Source organism: Pristiophorus japonicus, chromosome 13, assembly GCF_044704955.1.
Source record: "Pristiophorus japonicus isolate sPriJap1 chromosome 13, sPriJap1.hap1, whole genome shotgun sequence".
Taxonomy (NCBI): domain Eukaryota; kingdom Metazoa; phylum Chordata; class Chondrichthyes; family Pristiophoridae; genus Pristiophorus; species Pristiophorus japonicus.
The window spans coordinates 88016695-88039170 of record NC_091989.1 but is presented as its reverse complement, the minus strand read 5'-3'; the positions used below and the strand labels follow the sequence as shown (position 1 = coordinate 88039170).

General features: G+C 42.2%; 1 protein-coding gene across 1 annotated transcript in view; it reads left to right on the top strand.

Annotated features, from left to right (window-relative positions):
• hydin (HYDIN axonemal central pair apparatus protein) overlaps positions 1 to 22476 on the top strand; it is a 1725340-nt gene that overhangs the window by 937402 nt on the left and 765462 nt on the right.

The following is a 22476-nucleotide window of genomic DNA, read 5'->3' as shown; positions in this document are numbered from 1 at the left end:
AGGGGAAATGGACTGTTTATGTCGCAGGTGAAATAGACTGTTTCTGTCGGAGGGCAGATAGACTATGTCTGTCGGACGGCAAATAGACTGTTTCTGTAGGAGGGTAAATAGACTGTTTCTGTAGGATGGTAAATAGACTGTTTCTGTCGGAGGGTAAATAGACTGTATCTGTAGGAGGGTAAATAGACTGTTGTTGTCAGAGGGTAAATAGATTTTTTCTGTAGGAGGGTAAATCGACTGTTTCTGCAGAAGGGTAAATAGACTGTTTCTGTAGGAGGGTAAATAGACTAAGTCTGTAGGATGGTAAATAGACTATTTCTGTAGGAAGGTAAATAGGCTGTTTCTGTAGGTGGGTAAATAGACTGTTTCTGTAGGAGGTTAAATGGACTGTATCTGTAGGAGGGTAAATAGACTGTTTCTGTCGGAGGGCAGATAGACTATTTCTGTAGGAGGGTAAATAGACTGTTTCTGTAGGAGGGTAAATAGACTGTTTCTGTAGGAGGTTAAATGGACTGTATCTGTAGGAGGGTAAATAGACTATCTGTCGGAGGGCAAAAAGACTGTATCTGTAGGAGGGTAAATAGACTGTTTCTGTCGAAGGGTAGATAGACTGTTTCTGCAGAAGGGTAAATCGACTGTTTCTGTAGGAGGGTAAATAGAATGTATCTGTCGGAGGGTAAATAGACTGTATCTTTAGGAGGGTAAATAGACTGTTTCTGTAGGAAGGTAGATGGACTCTTTCTGTCGGAGGGTAAATAGACTGTTTCTGTCGGAGGGTAAATAGTCTGTTTCTGTAGGAGGATAAATAGACTGTTTCTGTCGGAGGCTAAATGGACTGTTTCTGCAGGAGGGTAAAAAGACTGTTTCTGTAGGAGGGTAAATAGACTGTTTCTGTTGGAGGGCCGAGAGACTGTTTCTGCAGGACGGCAGATAGACCGTTTCTGTAGGAGGGTAAATAGACTGTTTCTGTAGGAGGGTAAATAGACTGTTTCTGCAGGAGGGTAAATAGACTGTTTCTGTCGGAGGGTAAATAGACTGTATCTGTAGGAGGGTAAATAGACTGTTGTTGTCAGAGGGTAAATAGATTTTTTCTGTAGGAGGGTAAATCGACTGTTTCTGCAGAAGGGTAAATAGACTGTTTCTGTAGGAGGGTAAATAGACTAAGTCTGTAGGATGGTAAATAGACTATTTCTGTAGGAAGGTAAATAGGCTGTTTCTGTAGGTGGGTAAATAGACTGTTTCTGTAGGAGGTTAAATGGACTGTATCTGTAGGAGGGTAAATAGACTGTTTCTGTCGGAGGGCAGATAGACTATTTCTGTAGGAGGGTAAATAGACTGTTTCTGTAGGAGGGTAAATAGACTGTTTCTGTAGGAGGTTAAATGGACTGTATCTGTAGGAGGGTAAATAGACTATCTGTCGGAGGGCAAAAAGACTGTATCTGTAGGAGGGTAAATAGACTGTTTCTGTCGAAGGGTAGATAGACTGTTTCTGCAGAAGGGTAAATCGACTGTTTCTGTAGGAGGGTAAATAGAATGTATCTGTCGGAGGGTAAATAGACTGTATCTTTAGGAGGGTAAATAGACTGTTTCTGTAGGAAGGTAGATGGACTCTTTCTGTCGGAGGGTAAATAGACTGTTTCTGTCGGAGGGTAAATAGTCTGTTTCTGTAGGAGGATAAATAGACTGTTTCTGTCGGAGGCTAAATGGACTGTTTCTGCAGGAGGGTAAAAAGACTGTTTCTGTAGGAGGGTAAATAGACTGTTTCTGTTGGAGGGCCGAGAGACTGTTTCTGCAGGACGGCAGATAGACCGTTTCTGTAGGAGGGTAAATAGACTGTTTCTGTAGGAGGGTAAATAGACTGTTTCTGCAGGAGGGTAAATAGACTGTTTCTGTAGGAGGGTAAATCGACTGTTTCTGCAGGAGGGTAAATAGACTGTTTCTGTCGGCGGGTAAATAGACTGTTTCTGTCGGAGGGGAAATGGACTGTTTATGTCGCAGGTGAAATAGACTGTTTCTGTCGGAGGGCAGATAGACTATGTCTGTCGGACGGCAAATAGACTGTTTCTGTAGGAAGGTAAATAGACTGTTTCTGTAGGATGGTAAATAGACTGTTTCTGTCGGAGGGTAAATAGACTGTATCTGTAGGAGGGTAAATAGACTGTTGTTGTCAGAGGGTAAATAGATTTTTTCTGTAGGAGGGTAAATAGACTGTTTCTGTTGGAGGGCCGAGAGACTGTTTCTGTCGAAGGGTAGATAGACTGTTTCTGCAGAAGGGTAAATCGACTGTTTCTGTAGGAGGGTAAATAGAATGTATCTGTCGGAGGGTAAATAGACTGTATCTTTAGGAGGGTAAATAGACTGTTTCTGTAGGAAGGTAGATGGACTCTTTCTGTCGGAGGGTAAATAGACTGTTTCTGTCGGAGGGTAAATAGTCTGTTTCTGTCGGAGGATAAATAGACTGTTTCTGTCGGAGGCTAAATGGACTGTTTCTGCAGGAGGGTAAAAAGACTGTTTCTGTAGGAGGGCCGAGAGACTGTTTCTGCAGGACGGCCGAGAGACTGTTTCTGTAGGAGGGTAAATAGACTGTTTCTGTCGGATGGTAAATAGACTGTTTCTGCAGGAGGGTAAATAGACTGTTTCTGCAGGAGGGTAAATAGACTGTTTCTGTCGGAGGGGAAATGGACTGTTTATGTCGGAGGGCAGATAGACTATGTCTGTCGGACGGCAAATAGACTGTTTCTGTAGGAGGGTAAATAGACTGTTTCTGTAGGATGGTAAATAGACTGTTTCTGTCGGAGGGTAAATAGACTGTATCTGTAGGAGGGTAAATAGACTGTTGTTGTCAGAGGGTAAATAGATTTTTTCTGTAGGAGGGTAAATCGACTGTTTCTGCAGAAGGGTAAATAGACTGTTTCTGTAGGAGGGTAAATAGACTAAGTCTGTAGGATGGTAAATAGACTATTTCTGTAGGAAGGTAAATAGGCTGTTTCTGTAGGTGGGTAAATAGACTGTTTCTGTAGGAGGTTAAATGGACTGTATCTGTAGGAGGGTAAATAGACTGTTTCTGTCGGAGGGCAGATAGACTATTTCTGTAGGAGGTTAAATGGACTGTATCTGTAGGAGGGTAAATAGACTGTTTCTGTAGGAGGGTAAATAGACTGTTTCTGTTGGAGCGTAAATAGACTTTCTGTCGAAGGGTAAATAGACTATTTATGTCGGTGGGGAAATAGACTGTTTCTGTCGGAGGGTAAGTAGACTGTTTCTGTCGGAGGGTAAATCGACTGTTTCTGTAGGAGGTAAATAGACTGTTTCTGCAGGAGGGTAAATGGACTATTTCTGCAGCAGGGTATATAGAATGTTTCTGTCGGATGGTAAATAGTCTGTTTCTGTAGCAGGGTAAATAGAATGTTTCTGTCGGATGGTAAATAGTCTGTTTCTGTAGGAGGATAAATAGACTGTTTCTGTCGGAGGCTAAATGGACTGTTTCTGCAGGAGGGTAAAAAGACTGTTTCTGTAGGAGGGTAAATAGACTGTTTCTGTAGGAGGGTAAATAGACTGTTTCTGTAGGAGGGTAAATAGACTGTTTCTGTTGGAGGGCCGAGAGACTGTTTCTGCAGGACGGCAGAAAGACTGTTTCTGTAGGAGGGTAAATAGACTGTTTCTGTCGGATGGTAAATAGTCTGTTTCTGTAGGAGGGTAAATAGACTGTTTCTGTCGGAGGGTAGATAGACTCTTTCTGTCGGAGGGTAAATCGACTGTTTCTGTAGGAGGGTAAATCGACTGTTTCTGTAGGAGGGTAAATAGACTGTTTCTGTCGGATGGTAAATAGTCTGTTTCTGTAGGAGGGTAAATAGACTGTTTCTGTCGGAGGGTAGATAGACTCTTTCTGTCGTAGGGTAAATCGACTGTTTCTGTAGGAGGGTAAATCGACTGTTTCTGCAGGAGGGTAAATAGACTGTTTCTGTCGGAGGGTAAATAGTCTGTTTCTGTCGGAGGATAAATAGACTGTTTCTGTCGGAGGCTAAATGGACTGTTTCTGCAGGAGGGTAAAAAGACTGTTTCGGTAGGAGGGCCGAGAGACTGTTTCTGCAGGACGGCCGAGAGACTGTTTCTGTAGGAGGGTAAATAGACTGTTTCTGTCGGATGGTAAATAGACTGTTTCTGCAGGAGGGTAAATAGACTGTTTCTGCAGGAGGGTAAATAGACTGTTTCTGTCGGAGGGGAAATGGACTGTTTATGTCGGAGGGCAGATAGACTATGTCTGTCGGACGGCAAATAGACTGTTTCTGTAGGAGGGTAAATAGACTGTTTCTGTAGGATGGTAAATAGACTGTTTCTGTCGGAGGGTAAATAGACTGTATCTGTAGGAGGGTAAATAGACTGTTGTTGTCAGAGGGTAAATAGATTTTTTCTGTAGGAGGGTAAATCGACTGTTTCTGCAGAAGGGTAAATAGACTGTTTCTGTAGGAGGGTAAATAGACTAAGTCTGTAGGATGGTAAATAGACTATTTCTGTAGGAAGGTAAATAGGCTGTTTCTGTAGGTGGGTAAATAGACTGTTTCTGTAGGAGGTTAAATGGACTGTATCTGTAGGAGGGTAAATAGACTGTTTCTGTCGGAGGGCAGATAGACTATTTCTGTAGGAGGTTAAATGGACTGTATCTGTAGGAGGGTAAATAGACTGTTTCTGTAGGAGGGTAAATAGACTGTTTCTGTTGGAGCGTAAATAGACTTTCTGTCGAAGGGTAAATAGACTATTTATGTCGGTGGGGAAATAGACTGTTTCTGTCGGAGGGTAAGTAGACTGTTTCTGTCGGAGGGTAAATCGACTGTTTCTGTAGGAGGTAAATAGACTGTTTCTGCAGGAGGGTAAATGGACTATTTCTGCAGCAGGGTATATAGAATGTTTCTGTCGGATGGTAAATAGTCTGTTTCTGTAGCAGGGTAAATAGAATGTTTCTGTCGGATGGTAAATAGTCTGTTTCTGTAGGAGGATAAATAGACTGTTTCTGTCGGAGGCTAAATGGACTGTTTCTGCAGGAGGGTAAAAAGACTGTTTCTGTAGGAGGGTAAATAGACTGTTTCTGTAGGAGGGTAAATAGACTGTTTCTGTAGGAGGGTAAATAGACTGTTTCTGTTGGAGGGCTGAGAGACTGTTTCTGCAGGACGGCAGAAAGACTGTTTCTGTAGGAGGGTAAATAGACTGTTTCTGTCGGATGGTAAATAGTCTGTTTCTGTAGGAGGGTAAATAGACTGTTTCTGTCGGAGGGTAGATAGACTCTTTCTGTCGGAGGGTAAATCGACTGTTTCTGTAGGAGGGTAAATCGACTGTTTCTGTAGGAGGGTAAATAGACTGTTTCTGTCGGATGGTAAATAGTCTGTTTCTGTAGGAGGGTAAATAGACTGTTTCTGTCGGAGGGTAGATAGACTCTTTCTGTCGTAGGGTAAATCGACTGTTTCTGTAGGAGGGTAAATCGACTGTTTCTGCAGGAGGGTAAATAGACTGTTTCTGCAGGAGGGGAAATGGACTGTTTATGTCGCAGGTGAAATAGACTGTTTCTGTCGGAGGGCAGATAGACTATGTCTGTCGGTAGGAGGGTAAATAGACTGTTGTTGTCAGAGGGTAAATAGATTTTTTCTGTCGGAGGGTAAATAGACTGTTTCTGAAGGAGCGTAAATAGACTGTTTCTGTAGGAGGGTAAATAGACTGTTTCTGTAGGAGGGTAAATAGACTGTTTCTGTAGGAAGGTAAATAGGCTGTTTCTGTAGGTGGGTAAATAGACTGTTTCTGTAGGAGGTTAAATGGACTGTATCTGTAGGAGGGTAAATAGACTGTTTCTGTAGGAGGGTAAATAGACTGTTTCTGTAGGAAGGTAAATAGGCTGTTTCTGTAGGTGGGTAAATAGACTGTTTCTGTAGGAGGTTAAATGGACTGTATCTGTAGGAGGGTAAATAGACTGTTTCTGTCGGAGGGCAGATAGACTATTTCTGTAGGAGGTTAAATGGACTGTATATGTAGGAGGGTAAATAGACTGTTTCTGTAGGAGGGTAAATAGACTGTTTCTGTTGGAGCGTAAATAGACTTTCTGTCGAAGGGTAAATAGACTATTTATGTCGGTGGGGAAATAGACTGTTTCTGTAGGAGGGTAAATAGACTGTTACTGTAGGAGGGTAAATAGACTGTTTCTGTCGGAGGTAAATAGACTGTTTCTGTCGGAGGGTAAGTAGACTGTTTCTGTCGGAGGGTAAATCGACTTTCTGTAGAAGGGTAAATCGACTGTTTCTGTAGGAGGTAAATAGACTGTTTCTGCAGGAGGGTAAATGGACTGTTTCTGTCGGAGGGTAAATAGACTATTTATGGCGGTGGGGAAATAGACTGTGTCTGTCGGAGGGTAAATAGACTGTTTCTGTCGGATGGTAAATAGACTGTTTCCGTCGGAGGGTAAGTAGACTGTTTCTGTCGGAGGGTAAATCGACTGTTTCTGTAGGAGGTAAATAGACTGTTTCTGCAGGAGGGTAAATGGACTGTTTCTGTCGGTGGGTAAATAGACTGTTTCTGTCGGAGGGTAAATGGACTGTTTATGTCGCAGGTGAAATAGACTGTTTCTGTAGGAGGGTAAATAGACTGTTTCTGTCGGATGGCAGATCGACTATGTCTGTCGGAGGGCAGATAGTCTATGTCTGTCGGACGGCAGATAGACTATTTCTGTAGGAGAGTAAATAGACTGTTTCTGCAGGAGGGTAAATAGACTGTTTCTGTGGGAGGGTAAATAGCCTGTTGTTGTCGGAGGGTAAATAGATTGTTTCTGTCGGAGGGTAAATAGAATGTTTCTGAAGGAGCGTAAATAGACTGTTTCTGCAGGAGGGTAAATCGACTGTTTCTGTAGGATGGTAAATAGACTGTTTATGTAGGAGGGTAAATAGACTGTATCTTTAGGAGGGTAAATAGACTGTTTCTGTAGGAGGGTAAATAGAATGTTTCTGTCGGAGCGTAAATAGACTGTGTCTGTCGGAGGGTAAATAGACTCTTTCTGTCGGATGGTAATTAGACTGTTTCTGTCGAAGGGTAAATAGACTGTTTCTGTAGGAGGGTAACTAGACTGTTTCTGTAGGAAGGTAGATGGACTCTTTCTGTCGGAGGGTAAATACACTGTTTCTGTCGGAGGGTAAATAGTCTGTTTCTGTAGGAGGATAAATAGACTGTTTCTGTCGGAGGCTAAATGGACTGTTTCTGCAGGAGGGTAAAAAGACTGTTTCTGTAGGAGGGTAAATAGACTGTTTCTGTTGGAGGGCCGAGAGACTGTTTCTGCAGGACGGCAGATAGACTGTTTCTGTAGGAGGGTAAATAGACTGTTTCTCTCGGAGGGCAGATAGACTATGTCTGTCGGACGGCAAATAGACTGTTTCTGTAGGAGGGTAAATAGACTGTTTCTGTAGGATGGTAAATAGACTGTTTCTGTCGGAGGGTAAATAGACTGTATCTGTAGGAGGGTAAATAGACTGTTTCTGTAGGAGGGTAAATAGACTGTTTCTGTAGGAAGGTAAACAGGCTGTTTCTGTAGGAGGGTAAATAGACTGTTTCTGTAGGAGGTTAAATGGACTGTATCTGTAGGAGGGTAAATAGACTGTTTCTGTCGGAGGGCAGATAGACTATTTCTGTAGGAGGTTAAATAGACTATTTCTGTAGGAGGGTAATTAGACTGTTTCTGTAGGAGGGTAAATAGACTGTTTCTGTGGGAGGGTAAATAGACTGTTTCTGTAGGAGGTTAAATGGACTGTATCTGTAGGAGGGTAAATAGACTGTTACTGTAGGAGGGTAAATAGACTGTTTCTGTCGGAGGTAAATAGACTATTTCTGTCGGAGGGTAAGTAGACTGTTTCTGTCGGAGGGTAAATCGACTGTTTCTGTAGAAGGGTAAATCGACTGTTTCTGTAGGAGGTAAATGGACTGTTTCTGTCGGAGGGTAAATAGACTATTTATGGCGGTGGGGAAATAGACTGTGTCTGTCGGAGGGTAAATAGACTGTTTCTGTCGGATGTTAAATAGACTGTTTCCGTCGGAGTTAAATAGACTATTTCTGTCGGAGGGTAAGTAGACTGTTTCTGTCGGAGGGTAAATCGACTGTTTCTGTAGGAGGTTAAATCGACTGTTTCTGCAGGAGGGTAAATGGACTGTTTCTGTCGGAGGGTAAATAGACTGTTTCTGCAGGAGGGTAAATGGACTGTTTCTGCAGGAGGGTAAATGGACTGTTTCTGTCGGAGGGTAAATAGACTGTTTCTGTCGGAGGGTAAATGGACTATTTATGTCGCAGGTGAAATAGACTGTTTCTGTAGGAGGGTAAATAGACTGTTTCTGTCGGAGGGCAGATCGACTATGTCTGTCGGAGGGCAGATCGTCTATGTCTGTCGGACGGCAAATAGACTGTTTCTGTAGGAGGGTAAATAGACTGTTTCTGTAGGAGAGTAAATAGACTGTTTCTGTGGGAGGGTAAATAGCCTGTTGTTGTCGGAGGGTAAATAGAATGTTTCTGTAGGAGGGTAAATCGACTGTTTCTGTAGGATGGTAAATAGACTGTTTCTGTAGGAAGGTAAATAAGCTGTTTCTGTAGGTGGTTAAATAGACTGTTTCTGTAGGAGGGTAAATGGACTGTATCTGTCGGAGGGCAAATAGACTGTATCTGTAGGAGGGTAAATCGACTGTTTCTGTAGGAGGGTAAATCGACTGTTTCTGCAGAAGGGTAAATCGGCTGTTTCTGTAGGAGGGTAAATCGACTGTTTCTGTAGGAGGGTAAATGGACTGTTTCTGTAGGAAGGTAAATGGACTGTATCTGTAGGAGGGTAAATAGACTGTATCTGTCGGAGGGCAAATAGACTGTATCTGTCGAAGGGCAAATAGACTGTTTCTGTAGGAGGGTAAATAGACTGTTTCTGTAGGAGGGTAAATAGACTTTCTGTCGAAGGGTAAATAGACTATTTATGTCGGTGGGGAAATAGACTGTTTCTGTAGGAGGGTAAATAGACTGTTACTGTAGGAGGGTAAATAGACTGTTTCTGTCGGAGGGTAACTAGACTGTGTCTGTCGGAGGGTAAATAGACTGTTTCTGTCGGAGGGTAAATAGACTGTTTCCGTCGGATGGTAAATAGACTGTTTCTGTAGGAGGGTAAATGGACTGTTTATGTCGCAGGTGAAATAGACTGTTTCTGTCGGAGGTCAGATAGACTATGTCTGTCGGACGGCAAATAGACTATTTCTGTAGGAGGGTAAATAGACTGTTTCTGTAGGATGGTAAATAGACAGTTTCTGTGGGAGGGTAAATAGACTGTTGTTGTCAGAGGGTAAATAGATTTTTTCTGTCGGAGGGTAAATAGACTGTTTCTGAAGGAGCGTAAATAGACTGTTTCTGTAGGAGGGTAAATCGACTGTTTCTGTAGGAGGGTAAATCGACTGTTTCTGTAGGATGGTAAATAGACTGTTTCTGTAGGTGGGTAAATGGACTGTATCTGTAGGAGGGTAAATAGATTGTATCTGTCGGAGGGTAAATAGACTGTTTCTGTAGGAGGGTAAATAGACTGTTTCTGTCGGAGGGCAGATAGACTATTTCTGTAGGAGGTTAAATGGACTGTATCTATAGGAGGGTAAATAGACTGTTTCTGTAGGAGGGTAAATAGACTGTTTCTGTTGGAGCGTAAATAGACTTTCTGTCGAAGGGTAAATAGACTATTTATGTCGGTGGGGAAATAGACTGTTTCTGTAGGAGGGTAAATCGACTGTTTCTGTCGAAGGGTAAATCGACTGTTTCTGTAGAAGGGTAAATCGACTGTTTCTGCAGGAGGTAAATGGACTTTCTGTCGGAGGGTAAATAGACTATTTATGGCGGTGGGGAAATAGACTGTGTCTGTCGGAGGGTAAATAGACTGTTTCTGTCGGATGGTAAATAGACTGTTTCCGTCGGAGGTAAATAGACTATTTCTGTCGGAGGGTAAGTAGACTGTTTCTGTAGGAGGGTAAATCGACTGTTTCTGTAGGAGGTAAATAGACTGTTTCTGCAGGAGGGTAAATGGACTGTTTCTGTCGGAGGGTAAATAGACTGTTTCTGTCAGAGGGTAAATGGACTGTTTATGTCGCAGGTGAAATAGACTGTTTCTGTAGGAGGGTAAATAGACTGTTTCTGTCGGAGGGCAGATCGACTATGTCTGTCGGAGGGCAGATAGTCTATGTCTGTCGGACGGCAAATAGACTATTTCTGTAGGAGAGTAAATAGACTGTTTCTGCAGGAGAGTAAATAGACTGTTTCTGTGGGAGGGTAAATAGACTGTCGTTGTCGGAGGGTAAATAGATTGTTTCTGTCGGAGGGTAAATAGAATGTTTCTGAAGGAGCGTAAATAGACTGTTTCTGTAGGAGTGTAAATAGACTGTTTCTGTAGGATGGTAAATAGGCTGTTTCTGTAGGTGGGTAAATAGACTGTTTCTGTAGTAGGGTAAATAGACTGTATCTGTCGGAGGGCAAATAGACTGTATCTGTAGGAGGGTAAATAGACTGTTTTTGTAGGAGGGTAAATAGACTGTTTCTGTAGGAGGGTAAATAGACTGTTTCTGTCGGAGGGCAGATAGACTATTTCTGTAGGAGGTTAAATGGACTGTATCTATAGGAGGGTAAATAGACTGTTTCTGTAGGATGGTAAATAGACTGTTTCTGTCGGAGGTTTAGTAGACTGTTTCTGTCGGAGGGTAAATAGACTGTTTCTGTAGGAGGGTAAATGGACTGTTTATGTCGCAGGTGAAATAGACTCTTTCTGTCGGAGGGCAGATAGACTATGTCTGTCGGACGGCAAATAGACTATTTCTGTAGGAGGGTAAATAGACTGTTTCTGTAGGAGGGTAAATAGACTGTTTCTGTGGGAGGGTAAATAGACTGTTGTTGTCAGAGGGTAAATAGATTTTTTCTGTCGGAGGGTAAATAGACTGTTTCTGAAGGAGCGTAAATAGACTGTTTCTGTAGGAGGATAGATGAACTATTTCTGTAGGAGGGTAAATAGACGGTTTCTGTAGGAGGGTAAATAGACTGTTTCTGTAGGAGGGTAGATGGACTGTTTCTGTCAGAGGGTAAATAGACTGTTTCTGTAGGAGGGCAGATGGACTATTTCTATAGGAGGGTAAATAGACTGTTTCTGTAGGAGGGCAGATCGACTATGTCTGTCGGAGGGCAGATAGTCTATGTCTGTCGGACGTCAAATAGACTATTTCTGTAGGAGGGTAAATAGACTTTCTGTAGGAGAGTAAATAGACTGTTTCTGTGGGAGGGTAAATAGACTGTTGTTGTCGGAGGGTAAATAGATTGTTTCTGTCGGAGGGTAAATAGAATGTTTCTGAAGGAGCGTAAATAGACTGTTTCTGTAGGAGGGTAAATAGACTGTTTCTGTAGGATGGTAAATAGGCTGTTTCTGCAGGTGGGTAAATAGACTGTTTCTGTAGGAGGGTAAATGGACTGTATCTGTAGTAGGGTAAATAGACTGTTTCTGTCGGAGGGCAAATAGACTGTATCTGTAGGAGGGTAAATAGACTGTTTCTGTCGGAGGGCAGATAGACTATTTCTGTAGGAGGTTAAATGGACTGTATCTATAGGAGGGTAAATAGACTGTTTCTGTAGGATGGTAAATAGACTGTTTCTGTCGGAGGTTTAGTAGACTGTTTCTGTCGGAGGGTAAATAGACTGTTTCTGTAGGAGGGTAAATGGACTGTTTATGTCGCAGGTGAAATAGACTCTTTCTGTCGGAGGGCAGATAGACTATGTCTGTCGGACGGCAAATAGACTATTTCTGTAGGAGGGTAAATAGACTGTTTCTGTAGGAGGGTAAATAGACTGTTTCTGTGGGAGGGTAAATAGACTGTTGTTGTCAGAGGGTAAATAGATTTTTTCTGTCGGAGGGTAAATAGACTGTTTCTGAAGGAGCGTAAATAGACTGTTTCTGTAGGAGGATAGATGAACTATTTCTGTAGGAGGGTAAATAGACGGTTTCTGTAGGAGGGTAAATAGACTGTTTCTGTAGGAGGGTAGATGGACTGTTTCTGTCAGAGGGTAAATAGACTGTTTCTGTAGGAGGGCAGATGGACTATTTCTATAGGAGGGTAAATAGACTGTTTCTGTAGGAGGGCAGATCGACTATGTCTGTCGGAGGGCAGATAGTCTATGTCTGTCGGACGTCAAATAGACTATTTCTGTAGGAGGGTAAATAGACTTTCTGTAGGAGAGTAAATAGACTGTTTCTGTGGGAGGGTAAATAGACTGTTGTTGTCGGAGGGTAAATAGATTGTTTCTGTCGGAGGGTAAATAGAATGTTTCTGAAGGAGCGTAAATAGACTGTTTCTGTAGGAGGGTAAATAGACTGTTTCTGTAGGATGGTAAATAGGCTGTTTCTGCAGGTGGGTAAATAGACTGTTTCTGTAGGAGGGTAAATGGACTGTATCTGTAGTAGGGTAAATAGACTGTTTCTGTCGGAGGGCAAATAGACTGTATCTGTAGGAGGGTAAATAGACTGTTTCTGTAGGATGGTAAATAGGCTGTTTCTGTAGGTGGGTAAATAGACTGTTTCTGTAGGAGGGTAAATGGACTGTATCTGTAGTAGGGTAAATAGACTGTATCTGTAGTAGGGTAAATAGACTGTATCTGTCGGAGGGCAAATAGACTGTATCTGTAGGAGGGTAAATAGACTGTTTTTGTAGGAGGGTAAATAGACTGTTTCTGTAGGAGGGTAAATAGACTGTTTCTGTCGGAGGGCAGATAGACTATTTCTGTAGGAGGTTAAATGGACTGTATCTATAGGAGGGTAAATAGACTGTTTCTGTAGGATGGTAAATAGACTGTTTCCGTCGGAGGTAAATAGACTGTTTCTGTCGGAGGTTTAGTAGACTGTTTCTGTCGGAGGGTAAATAGACTGTTTCTGTAGGAGGGTAAATGGACTGTTTATGTCGCAGGTGAAATAGACTCTTTCTGTCGGAGGGCAGATAGACTATGTCTGTCGGACGGCAAATAGACTATTTCTGTAGGAGGGTAAATAGACTGTTTCTGTCGGAGGTTTAGTAGACTGTTTCTGTCGGAGGGTAAATAGACTGTTTCTGTAGGAGGGTAAATGGACTGTTTATGTCGCAGGTGAAATAGACTCTTTCTGTCGGAGGGCAGATAGACTATGTCTGTCGGACGGCAAATAGACTGTTTCTGTAGGAGGGTAAATAGACTGTTTCTGTGGGAGGGTAAATAGACTGTTGTTGTCAGAGGGTAAATAGATTTTTTCTGTCGGAGGGTAAATAGACTGTTTCTGAAGGAGCGTAAATAGACTGTTTCTGTAGGAGGATAGATGAACTATTTCTGTAGGAGGGTAAATAGACTGTTTCTGTCGGAGGGTAAATGGACGGTTTCTGTAGGAGGGTAAATAGACTGTTTCTGTAGGAGGGTAGATGGACTGTTTCTTTCAGAGGGTAAATAGACTGTTTCTGTAGGAGGGCAGATGGACTATTTCTATAGGAGGGTAAATAGACTGTTTCTGTAGGAGGGCAGATAGATTGTTTCTGTAGGAGGGTAAATAGATTGTTTCTGTCGGAGGGTAAATAGACTGTTTCTGCAGGAGTGTAAATAGACTGTTTCTGTAAGAGGGTAAATAGACAGTTTCTGTTAGAGGGTAAATAGACTGTTTCTGTCGGATGGTAAATGGACTATTTATGTACGAGGGTAAATAGACTATTTCTATAGGAGGGCAGATGGACTATTTCTGTAGGAGGGTAAATAGACTGTTTCTGTCGGAGGGTAAATGGACTGTTTCTGTTGGAGTGTAAATAGACTGTTGCTGTAAGAGGGCAGATGGTCTATTTCTGTCAGAGGACAAATAGACTGTTTCTGTAGTTGGGTAAATAGACTGTTTCTGTTGGAGGGTAAATAGACTATTTCTGTTGGATGGTAAATAGACGGTTTCTGTAGGAGGGCAGATAGACTGTTTCTATAGGATGGTAAATAGATTGTTTCTGTCGGAGGCTAAATAGACTGTTTCTGCAGGAGGGTAAATAGACTGTTTCTGTCGGAGGGTAATAGACTATTTCTGTTGGAGGGTAAATAGACTGTTTCTGTCGGAGGGTAAATGCACTATTTATGTAGGAGGGTAAATAGACTGTTTCAGTCGTATTGTAAATAGACTGTTTCTGTTGGAGGGTAAATAGACTGTTTCTGTCGGATGGTAAATAGACTGTTTCTGCAGGACGGTAAATAGACTGTTTCTGTAGGAGGATAGATGAACTATTTCTGTAGGAGGGTAAATAGACTGTTTCTGTCCGAGGGTAATAGACTATTTCTGTTGGAGGGTAAATAGACTGTTTCTGTCGGAGGGTAAATGGAAGATTTCTGTCGGAGGGTAAATAGACTGTTTCTGTCGTAGGGTAAATGGACGGTTTCTGTAGGAGGGTAAATAGACTGTTTCTGTAGGAGGGTAGATGGACTGTTTCTGTCGGAGGGTAAATGGACGATTTCTGTGGGAGGGTAAATAGACTGTTTCTGTAGGAGGGTAGATGGACTGTTTCTGTCGGAGGGTAAATAGACTGTTTCTGTCGGAGGGTAAATAGACTGTTTCTGTAGGAGGGCAGATGGACTATTTGTGTAGGAGGCTAAATACACTGTTTCTGTGGGAGGGTTAATCGACTGTTTCTGTCGGAGGGTAAATAGACTGTTTCTGTCGAAGGATAAATCGACTGTTTCTGTCGGAGGGTAAATAGACTATTTCTGTCGGAGGGTAAATACACTGTTTCTGTCGGAGGGTAAATAGACTGTTTCTGTAGGAGGGTAAATAGACTGTTTCTGTGGGAGGGTAAATGCACTATTTATGTAGGAGGGCAAATAGACTGTTTCAGTCGTATTGTAAATAGACTGTTTCTGTTGGAGGGTAAATAGACTGTTTCTGTTGGATGGTAAATAGACTGTTTCTGCAGGACGGTCAATAGACTGTTTCTGTAGGAGGACAGATGAACTATTTCTGTAGGAGGGTAAATAGACTGTTTCTGTCGGAGGGTAACAGACTATTTCTGTTGGAGGGTAAATAGACTGTTTCTGTCGGAGGGTAAATGGAAGATTTCTGTCGGAGGGTAAATAGACTGTTTCTGTCGGAGGGTAAATGGACGGTTTCTGTAGCAGGGTAAATAGACTGTTTCTGTAGGAGGGTAGATGGACTGTTTCTGTCGGAGGGTAAATAGACTGTTTCTGCAGGAGGATAGATGAACTATTTCTGTAGGAGGGTCGATAGACTGTTTCTGTCGGAGGGTAAATGGACTGTTTCTGTCGGAGGGTAAATAGACTATTTCTGTCGGAGGGTAAAAAGACGGTTTCTGTTGGAGGCTAAATAGACTTTTTCTGTCGGAGGGTAAATGCACTATTTATGTAGGAGGGTAAATAGACTGTTTCAGTCGTATTGTAAATAGACTGTTTCTGTTGGAGGGTAAATAGACTGTTTCTGTAGGATGGTAAATAGACTGTTTCTGCAGGACGGTAAATAGGCTGTTACTGTAGGAGGATAGATGAACTATTTCTGTAGGAGGGTAAATAGACTGTTTCTGTCGGAGGGTAATAGACTATTTCTGTTGGAGGGTAAATAGACTGTTTCTGTCGGAGGGTAAATGGAAGATTTCTGTCGGAGGGTAAATAGACTGTTTCTGTCGGAGGGTAAATGGACGGTTTCTGTAGGAGGGTAAATAGACTGTTTCTGTAGGAGGGTAGATGGACTGTTTCTGTCGGAGGGTAAATAGACTGTTTCTGTAGGAGGGCAGATGGACTATTTCTATAGGAGGGTAAATAGACTGTTTCTGCAGGAGGGCAGATAGATTGTTTCTGTAGGAGGGTAAATAGATTGTTTCTGTCGGAGGGTAAATAGACTATTTCTGTAGGAGGGCAGATGGACTATTTCTGTAGGAGGGTAAATACACTGTTTCTGTGGGAGGGTTAATCGACTGTTTCTGTCGGAGGGTAAATACACTGTTTCTGTCGGTGGGTAAATAGACTGCTTCTGTAGGAGGGTAAATAGACTGTTTCTGTAGGAGGGTAAATAGACTGTTTCTGTCGGAGGGTAAATAGACTGTTTCTGCAGGAGGATAGATGAACTATTTCTGTAGGAGGGTAGATAGACTGTTTCTATAGGAGGGTAAATAGATTGTTTCTGTTGGAGGCTAAATAGACTGTTTCTGCAGGAGGGTAAATAGACTGTTTCTGTAGGAGGGTAAATAGACTGTTTCTGTTGGAGTGTAAATAGACTGTTTCTGTCGGAGGGTAAATGGACTGTTTCTGTCGGAGGGTAAAAAGACGGTTTCTGTTGGAGGCTAAATAGACTGTTTCTGTCGGAGGGTAAATGCACTATTTATGTAGGAGGGTAAATAGACTGTTTCAGTCGTATTGTAAATAGACTGTTTCTGTTGGAGGGTAAATAAACTGTTTCTGTAGGATGGTAAATAGACTGTTTCTGCAGGACGGTAAATAGACTGTTTCTGTAGGAGGATAGATGAACTATTTCTGTAGGAGGGTAAATAGACTGTTTCTGTCGGAGGGTAATAGACTATTTCTGTTGGAGGGTAAAAAACTGTTTCTGTCGGAGGGTAAATGGAAGATTTCTGTCGGAGGGTAAATAGACTGTTTCTGTCGGAGGGTAAATGGACGGTTTCTGTAGGAGGGTAAATAGACTGTTTCTGTAGGAGGGTAGATGGACTGTTTCTGTCGGAGGGTAAATAGACTGTTTCTGTAGGAGGGCAGATGGACTATTTCTATAGGAGGGTAAGTAGACTGTTTCTGTAGGAGGGCAGATAGATTGTTTCTGTAGGAGGGTAAATAGATTGTTTCTGTCGGAGGGGAAATAGACTGTTTCTGCAGGAGGGCAGATGCACTATTTCTGTCGGAGGGTAAATAGACTGTTTCTGTAGGAGGGCAGATAGATTGTTTCTGTAGGAGGGCAGATAGATTGTTTCTGTAGGAGGGTAAATAGATTGTTTCTGCAGGAGGGTAAATAGACTGTTTCTGCAGGAGGGTAAATAGACGGTTTCTGTTGCAGGGTAAATAGACTGTTTCTGTCGGATGGTAAATGGACTATTTATGTAGCAGGGTAAATAGACTGTTTCTGTTGGAGCGTAAATAGACTGTTTCTGCAGGAGGGTAAATAGACTGTTTCTGTAGGAGGGCAGATGGACTATTTATGTAGGAGGGTAAATAGACTGTTTCAGTCGTATTGTAAATAGACTGTTTCTGCAGGAGGGTAAATAGACTGTTTCTGTAGGAGGGCAGATGGACTATTTCTGTAGGATAGTAAATAGACTGTTTCTGTGGGAGGGTTAATCGACTGTTTCTGTCGGAGGGTAAATAGACTGTTTCTGTAGAAGGGTAAATGGACTGTTTCTATAGGAGGGTTAATCGACTGTTTCTGTCGGAGGGTAAATAGACTGTTTCTGTAGGAGGGTAAATAGACTGTTTCTGTCGGAGTGTAAATAGACTGTTTCTGTAGGAGGATAGATGAACTATTTCTGTAGGAGGGCAGATAGACTGCTTCTGTCGGAGGGTAAACAGACTGTTTGTGTCGGAGGGTAAATAGACTATTTCTGTTGGAGGGTAAATAGCCTGTTTCTGTCGGAGGGTAAATAGACTATTTCTATTGGAGGGTAAATCGACTGTTTCTGTCGGAGGTTAAATAGACTATTTCTGTAGGAGGGTAAATAGACTGTTTCTGTCGGAGGGTAAATAGACTGTTTTTGTCGGAGAGTAGATGTACTGTTTCTGTCGGAGGGTAAATAGACTATTTCTATTGGAGGGTAAATAGACTGTTTCTGTCGGAGGGTAAATAGACTGTTTCTGTCGGAGGGTAAATGGACTATTTCTGTAGGAGGGTAAATAGACTGTTTCTGTCGGAGGGTAAATAGACTGTTTCTGCAGGAGGGTAAATAGACTGTTTCTGTCGGAGGGTAAATAGACTGTTTCTGTCGGAGGGAAAATTGACTGTTTCTGTAGGAGGGCAGATAGATTGTTTCTGTAGGAGGGTAAATAGATTGTTTCTGTCAGAGGGTAAATAGACTGTTTCTGCAGGAGTGTAAATAGACTGTTTCTGTAAGCGGGTAAATAGACAGTTTCTGTTAGAGGGTAAATAGACTGTTTCTGTCGGATGGTAAATGGACTATTTATGTACGAGGGTAAATAGACTATTTCTATAGGAGGGCAGATAGACTATTTCTGTCGGAGGGCAGATAGACTATTTCTGCAGGAGGGTAAATCGACTGTTTCTGTCGGAGGGTAAATGGACTGTTTCTGTAGGAGGGTAAATAGACTGTTTCTGTCGGAGGGTAAATAGACTGTTTCTGCAGGAGGGTAAATAGACTGTTTCTGTAGGAGGGCAGATAGATTGCTTCTGTAGCAGGGTAAATAGATTGTTTCTGTCGGAGGGTAAATAGACTGTTTCTGCAGGAGTGTAAATTGACTGTTTCTGTAAGAGGATAAATAGACGGTTTCTGTTGGAGGTTAAATAGACTGTTTGTGTCGGATGGTAAATGGACTGTTTCTGTAGGAAGGTAAATGGACTGTTTCTGTAGGAGGGTAAATAGACTGTTTCTGTGGGAGGGTTAATCGACTGTTTCTGGCGGAGGGTAAATAGACTGTTTCTGCAGGTGGGTAAATGGACTATTTCTGTTGGACGGTAAATAGACTGTTTCTGTACGAGGGCAGATGGACTATTTCTGTAGGAGGGTAAATAGACTGTTTCTGTGGGAGGCTTAATCGACTGTTTCTGTCGGAGGGTAAATAGACTGTTTCTGTAGAAGGGTAAATAGACTGTTTCTCTAGGAGGTTAAATAGACTATTTCTGTCGGTAGCTAAATAAACTGTTTCTGCAGGAGGGTAAATAGACTGTTTCTGCAGGAGGGTAAATAGACTATTTCTGTCGGAGGGTAAATAGACTATTTCTGTCGGAGGGTAAAAAGACGGTTTCTGTTGGAGGCTAAATAGACTATTTCTGTCGGAGGGTAAATGCACTATTTGTGTAGGAGGGTAAATAGACTGTTTCAGTCGTATTGTAAATAGACTGTTTCTGTAGGACGGTAAATAGACTGTTTCTGTAGGATGGTAAATAGACTGTTTCTGTCGGAGGGTTGATAGACTGTTTCTGTCGGAGGGTAAATAGACTGTTTCTGTCGGAGGGTAAATAGACTATTTCTGTTGGAGGGTAAATAGACTATTTCTGTTGGAGGGTAAATAGACTGTTTCTGTTGGAGGGTAAATAGACTGTTTGTCGTATTGTAAATAGACTGTTTCTGCAGGAGTATAAATAGACTGTTTCTGTAGGAGGGCAGATGGACTATTTCTGTAGGAGGGTAAATAGACTGTTTCTGTGGGAGGGTTAATCGACTGTTTCTGTAGGAGGGTAAATGGACTATTTCTGTCGGAGGGTAAATGGACTATTTCTGTCGGAGGGTAAAAAGACAGTTTCTGTTGGAGGCTAAATAGACTATTTCTGTCGGAGGGTAAATGCACTATTTATGTCGGAGGGTAAATAGACTGTTTCAGTCGTATTGTAAATAGACTGTTTCTGTAGGACGTTAAATAGACTGTTTCTGTAGGATGGTAAATAGACTGTTTCTGTCGGAGGGTAGATAGACTGTTTCTGTCGGAGGGTAAATAGACTGTTTCTGTCGGAGGGTAAATAGACTGTTTCTGTCAGAGGGTAAATAGACTATTTCTGTTGGAGGGTAAATAGACTATTTCTGTTGGAGGGTAAATAGACTGTTTCTGTTGGAGGGTAAATAGACTGTTTGTCGTATTGTAAATAGACTGTTTCTGCAGGAGTGTAAATAGACTGTTTCTGTAGGAGGGCAGATGGACTATTTCTGTAGGAGGGTAAATAGACTGTTTCTGTGGGAGGGTTAATCGACTGTTTCTGTCGGAGGGTAAATAGACTGTTTCTGTAGAAGGGTAAATAGACTGTTTCTGTCGGAGGGTAAATAGACTGTTTCTGTAGGAGGGTAAATAGACTGTTTCTGTCGGAGGGTAAATAGACTGTTTCTGTAGGAGGATAGATGAACTATTTCTGTAGGAGGGCAGATAGACTTCTTCTGTCGGAGGGTAAACAGACTGTTTCTGTCGGAGGGTAAATAGACTATTTCTGTCAGAGGTTAAATAGACTATTTCTCTCGGAGGGTAAATAGACTATTTCTGTTGGAGGGTAAATAGACTGTTTCTGCAGGAGGGCAGATGGACTATTTCTGTAGGAGGGTAGATGGACTGTTTCTATCGGAGGGTAAATAGACTGTTTCTGTAGGAGGGCAGATGGACTATTTCTGTAGGAGGGTAAATAGACTGTTTCTGTAGGAGGGTAAATAGATTGTTTCTGTCAGAGCGTAAATAGACTGTTTCTGCAGGAGGGTAAATAGACTGTTTCTGTAGGAGGGTAAATAGACTGTTTCTGTCGGAGGGTAAATGGACTATTTCTGTCGGACGGTAAATAGACTGTTTCTGTAGGAGGGCAGATGGACTATTTCTGTAGGAGGGTAAATAGACTGTTTCTGTGGGAAGCTTAATCGACTGTTTCTGTCGGAGGGTAAATAGACTGTTTCTGTAGAAGGGTAAATAGACTGTTTTTGTCGGAGGGTAAATAGACTGTTTCTGCAGGATGATAAATAGACTGTTGCTGTAGGAGGGTAGATGGACTGTTTCTGTCGGAGGGTAAATGGACTGTTTCTGTCGGAGTGTAAATAGATTGTTTCTGTCGGAGGGTAAATAGACTGTTTCTGCAGGAGGGTAAATAGACTGTTTCTGTAGGAGGGTAAATAGACTGTTTCTTTTGGAGAGTAAATAGACTGTTTCTGTAGGGGGGTAAATAGACTATTTCTGTTGGAGGGTAAATAGACTGTTTCTGTCGGAGGGTAAATGGAAGATTTCTGTCGGAGGGTAAATAGACTGTTTCTGTCGGAGGGTAAATGGACGGTTTCTGTAGGAGGGTAAATAGACTGTTTCTGTAGGAGGGTAGATGGACTGTTTCTGTCGGAGGGTAAATCGACTGTTTCTGTAGGAGGGCAGATGGACTATTTCTATAGGAGGGCAAATAGACTGTTTCTGCAGGAGGGCAGATAGATTGTTTCTGTAGGAGGGTAAATAGATTGTTTCTGTCGTTGAGTAAATAGACTGTTTCTGCAGGAGGGTAAATAGACTGTTTCTGCAGGAGGGTAAATAGACTGTTTCTGTAGGAGGGCAGATAGACTGTTTCTGTCGGAGGGTAAATGGACTATTTCTGTCGGACGGTAAATAGACTGTTTCTGTAGGAGGGCAGATGGACTATTTCTGTAGGAGGGTAAATAGACTGTTTCTGTGGGAAGCTTAATCGACTGTTTCTGTCGGAGGGTAAATAGACTGTTTCTGTACAAGGGTAAATAGACTGTTTTTGTCGGAGGGTAAATAGACTGTTTCTGCAGGATGATAAATAGACTGTTGCTGTAGGAGGGTAGATGGACTGTTTCTGTCGGAGGGTAAATGGACTGTTTCTGTCGGAGTGTAAATAGATTGTTTCTGTCGGAGGGTAAATAGACTGTTTCTGCAGGAGGGTAAATAGACTGTTTCTGTAGGAGGGTAAATAGACTGTTTCTTTTGGAGAGTAAATAGACTGTTTCTGTAGGGGGGTAAATAGACTATTTCTGTTGGAGGGTAAATAGACTGTTTCTGTCGGAGGGTAAATGGAAGATTTCTGTCGGAGGGTAAATAGACTGTTTCTGTCGGAGGGTAAATGGACGGTTTCTGTAGGAGGGTAAATAGACTGTTTCTGTAGGAGGGTAGATGGACTGTTTCTGTCGGAGGGTAAATCGACTGTTTCTGTAGGAGGGCAGATGGACTATTTCTATAGGAGGGCAAATAGACTGTTTCTGCAGGAGGGCAGATAGATTGTTTCTGTAGGAGGGTAAATAGATTGTTTCTGTCGTTGAGTAAATAGACTGTTTCTGCAGGAGGGTAAATAGACTGTTTCTGCAGGAGGGTAAATAGACTGTTTCTGTAGGAGGGCAGATGGACTATTTCTGTAGGAGGGTAAATACACTGTTTCTGTGGGAGGGTTAATCGACTGTTTCTGTCGGAGGGTAAATACACTGTTTCTGTCGGAGGGTAAATAGACTGTTTCTGTAGGAGGGTAAATAGACTGTTTCTGTAGGAGGGTAAATAGACTGTTTCTGTCGGAGGGTAAATAGACTGTTTCTGCAGGAGGATAGATGAACTATTTCTGTAGGAGGGTAGATAGACTGTTTCTATAGGAGGGTAAATAGATTGTTTCTGTCGGAGGCTAAATAGACTGTTTCTGCAGGAGGGTAAATAGACTGTTTCTGTAGGAGGGTAAATAGACTGTTTCTGTTGGAGTGTAAATAGACTGTTTCTGTCGGAGGGTAAATGGACTGTTTCTGTCGGAGGGTAAATAGACTATTTCTGTCGGAGGGTAAAAAGACGGT